Source organism: Physeter macrocephalus, chromosome 21 (genome assembly GCF_002837175.3).
Source record: "Physeter macrocephalus isolate SW-GA chromosome 21, ASM283717v5, whole genome shotgun sequence".
Taxonomy (NCBI): Eukaryota; Metazoa; Chordata; class Mammalia; order Artiodactyla; family Physeteridae; genus Physeter; species Physeter macrocephalus.
This window is the reverse complement of record NC_041234.1, coordinates 106,176,605-106,181,417: the sequence shown is the minus strand read 5'-3', so window position 1 is coordinate 106,181,417 and position 4,813 is coordinate 106,176,605.

Genomic DNA, 4,813 nt, shown 5'->3' with positions numbered 1-4,813 from the left:
TGTTCCTTAAACACAGTAAGCTCATTTACTCAGATGCATTCTATTCTCAGGCTGGAAAATGAAAAAGCCAAGGGCCCTTGCAGCAGTTGAGATGAGGGGGTTTGTTCAGGAGTTCTAGGGGTCGAGAAAGAGGGTAAGTATGAAGAAGATTTAGGCTGGTTGGGGGAAGGTTTTGCCAACACCAAGAGAACCAAGAGTAGCAGAGTACAGGCAAGATCCGGATAAAGGATCCCTTTTTTGAAGTTTGGCCAAATTCCTTTCCAGAAGGATTGTGCAGATTCTAAGCTCCTTTAAACAGTGTGTGTTCTGCCCATCACTCAACAACTCCACCAGCAGTGATTTTCTTTTAATAGCAATTGAACGCAATGGATCAGAAAGTAGGTCTATAGGGGCTTCCCTGGTGGCGCGGTGGTTGCGCGTCCGCCTGCCGATGCGGGGGAACCGGGTTCGCGCCCCGGTCTGGGAGGGTCCCGTGGGCCATGGCCGCTGGGCCTGCGCGTCCGGAGCCTGTGCTCCGCGACAGGGGAGGCCGCAGCAGAGGGAGGCCCGCATACCACAAAAAAAAAAAAAAAAAAAAGAAAGTAGGTCTATAAGTGCATTGATTTGCAATATTTGATTACCGATAAAGTGGAACTATTTTTGTATCTTTATATTTCGATTGTCTTTCATCTTCCTGGTTGAGTCTAATTATATGACTGCACATTTTTTGAGGTCTAAGTTTTGCTTATCTGTTTGTATAAAGTATTAGTGCACATATTATGCATTTGTAATAATATAAAACATACCTTCTCACTGCCTTGAATTATCACTTTTGGACAAATGCAATTGTTGACATTTTAATTAATCAAATCGATTTCTGTGGTTATTATACTAGATTCTACACTGGGCCAAGATGAAGGAAACATCACAATCTTCTCTTACATATTTTCTTTAATTTTTTAATCCTATAACTTTTCCACTCATCCAGAATACATTTTTTAGGGTGCACAACATGAGAATCTTCTTTGTTCCGTTCCATTTTTTTAAATAAAAATAAGCTTTATTACATTAGTTAATAACTTCTCAGGAGGATGAAAATGGTTTTAGTCGTTTTTATTGGTTTTGGAACTTCTGCTTGTGAGCTTCAGAATTAAAATCTACAGGCTGAGATGATACTAAAACTTTCTGAGTTCCATCCACATTTTTGGTACCACTCAGTCTTCCTTTTTATACTCATGCTTCCATCGTGTGACACCTATTGTGTATTCAAGGGGAGAATTAAATTAAAGGATAACTGTTGTTTTGCTCCAAAGCCTGAGGACTCCAGTCACTGAGAGTAACTCCGATACTTGGTGTTAAGTAAAACAGTTACTTCCTTTTGAGAATGGTGATGATTAAGTTTGCTTCTTAGCCTTTTTGCTGGTTGATTCCTGGTTTTGATTTCAGTTATGTATATTATTTCATGTAGAAATGATGTAATGACTCTTCTATTGGTGGAACATTGATGATCTCTAAATCCATACCTTGATTACTTTTAGAAATGTGAAAGACTCATTGCTGGTATTTGGGCTTTACTGTGTCTGTGTCATTGGTACCAGCAGGAATGCAGATTTCAGGAGCTTGGACACTAACTAGCCTCACTAATCCTGACTTTTATTACAAATGCCCATTGCCCATAGTATCCTAGGGGCATACTTGCAAATTAAGAGCAGATTCCCCATTATATATACATTACCAAATGTCTTAATTTTTTCTGTTGTTTCCTCCTCAAAGACGTGTGTTCAGTGTCAAATGTTAGTAACATTATGTAATTTTTAAAAATTCTTCATGAATTTGTTCTGGATTAAATTAGCTCATTTCTAGTTTTATCAATTTTTGAGCTTACCATGTTACCAATTACTGAAACGAATATAAAAGTAACTCAGTTGTATAATGTGCATTTCATGGTCTATTAAGTGGAACACAAACCCCATTTGCATGATTTATTACCCATATTCTTGCATCGTGTATAAAATGTCAGTAATTGGTAACGAAGTGAGAACACATAACCCATTCCAAAGGTTTCTCACCCACAATTTTGTATGAGTCAATTGCTTTATTAATGAAAAGAAAAAATGGAGTTTTGAGACTCCCCTTCTAGAAAATAACTGGCAATACCTTGCAACATAATATTTAATAATTCCCCTATGATGCTTGATTAAAGCACATTGAACCTAGGTTAATTTTGAAGGGGCAATCGGGTTTCTATAAAACAGCAGTCTTATCTCGTGATTTGATTCATGCAGTTCCTGTCTTAACAAACTCTTTTGGCCTACCTCACACAGGCCGCATGACTGGGTACTCTGCCCCAACCAACCATTTGCAGAAATTCTTCTGGATAAGGGAAAGGGGAAGTTTGCCCCAGCCACTCATCTTACGAGTTTTCCAAGTTACCTAAGTTTCCTGCAGTTGTGTTAGCCTGTCCACCCATTAGCAAGTCTCCTTGTAGATTTGTACAATCACCATTTCCTTCAGGACCTGTGGTGGAAAAGTCTACTACTGGTCAGCTTATGGGCCTGTGATGAGAAGAGAGTGGGCCTGGAACCAACTGTCTGGACCTGCCAGACAAGTAAGTGCACGCTTATGTTATGTGGGGCCACAGATGCTGGGTGGAAGGTAGCACCCATCCCCTGTCAGCTATAACATTATTTTTAAGGTGGTGTTGAAATGCCTTCCCTTAGTCTCTAAGATAGGAACTTCCAACAATGTCAGGGTCACTCCCTGGGCACTGCTTATTAACTCCATGGTTCAGGCACTGTGTCTATAATCAGTCAGTGGCATCTTTTTCCAGTCCTTATTCATGTTCCTTTGTTCACTGTGGGTACCACTATTACAGACACGTTGAATTTATTAGAATGTCAGATTTCCAAAAAGCCTGATCATGACATATTCCCATCAAAGTTTTGATCTGTCTTTTTATCCTTTTGGAAAACCCTTGTAATACCAGGCAGAAGCAGGATGGACTGGAAGGCATTGTGAAAAACAAACTTCAGGAATCGAGAGATTCTGGGAGCGCTGCTTTTTTTCAAGTAGGAGAACATGGATTTGAATGTAATTTAAAGCTAGCTCTATTTAGGAAAGGGGAGAAAGATGAGACCTGTACACCAAGTGGGTGTCAGAGAATGAAAGTCTACCAGTCTACCCCCGCTATGGGTGGGTGGGCATTTATTTTGCAGTGGTCCTGGAGGCATAGGCTAACAATTAAAGTAATATGCAGGTCAATACTTCGTTCAATATTTACCCTTCCATACTTTGTTGGGCTTTTCTTTTTGCCTTGCAGATGTTGCTGAGACAATACATTGTGTTTCATTCACAATAAATTTCTAGTATCTGAGTCTGACTCTTTCTTACTGTCACCTCTGAGCCTCAATTTCCATATTTGCAAAATGGGAATCACACCTTGCTGTCAGGGATATTGTAAGAATCAAGTGTGGTAATCTGTGTAAAGTACGCCATTTCCAGAATCCATATATTGGAAAAGAACATTGTGGCTTGGTTTAGCTCTTCTCCCCACCTGTCCAGACCCCACTCCCACTTCATTTCTTTAGGCTTTTGTCATAATATCAACCAAACGTTTGTTTCCTTTCACAGGACCAGCATATTTCCTCAGATATTACGGGGCTTCTCTTTGCAAACCAACCCCTTTAATTCTGCCATGATGCCAAGAGGTAGCCCGGCAACTCAGACCTTGCCTTGCTCTGAGCCGCTTTCTTTTCTGGCCAACTCTGACGCCTTACACTGAAGCTGATGGGGCTCAGCACCAAGCTCAGGCACCAAGAGGGCGCTTGTTAACTGGCAGTGCCAAAAAGTTCTCCTCGCTTTCCTTGTCTGTATAAGGTCACTTCTTTTCTGGTCGGTGGTTAATTTGTTGAAAGTCAGGTGAAGATTTTTGACAGTTGGGGTGGGGGAGGAGTGCTAATATAAATACCAACCCTTCTAAAGTGTGTTCAAAGACACTTCTAACCTCTAGCTTCATAGATACCTCTGGTTCCTCTATTGCTTTATTAGCACAGGTTTTATCCAGAAGGTGGCATCACAGAACCTGAATTTCACTCACCAAAGGTTAAAAGAAAATCCACATTTCTTTGTGATTAGAAACTAAAGAATGTAGCCTTTAGACAGCACATTGCCATTTCAAAGGCTTTTTATTTATCCCTGTAATTGGCTGTTACCTTAAAGCTGTGAAAGATGGGGGTCATGAAGGTTTCCTACCCGGTGAGAACCTGAGGCCTGAGATACTAAGAAAAACCTGTACCCAAACCAACACTCCTTCACCAAGTGACATGACGGTGACCAAAACTGTCTTATTTGCTAGTCAAACAACAGTTGTGAAACTTAATAGTAACTGTGATGCCTTCTTCCCTTCCACACACACTTGTGCCCACTGCTCAACAAGGTCATGCTGGGTGACTTCACTGGAGAGAGGGGTCTGGAAGACCTAAATGGATGGTTTAATAGGTAAAACTACCGAGTATTGGCACTTAAAAATAAGTCACAAGGTTGAGGATTCCAAAAGGGTGACTCTCTAATTGGTGCCATTCTCAAAATCAGGACTCTGAGGGAAAGAGAAGGTAATCCTCCGCTGAATTTGAGATGGAAACTGGCTTTCTGGTTCTTTCCCAGGAGTTCCTTCCTAGGCCAGCCATGTCACTTAGCCCCATGAGACAGGTACTCAATGAGTGTCTACTGACTGGTAGGGATGTTAATGTTCTATACCTTCTTGCTGTAAAGTATTCCTCTGGATATATACCCCAAGTGGGATTGCTGGATCAGATAGTACATCTATTTTTAATTT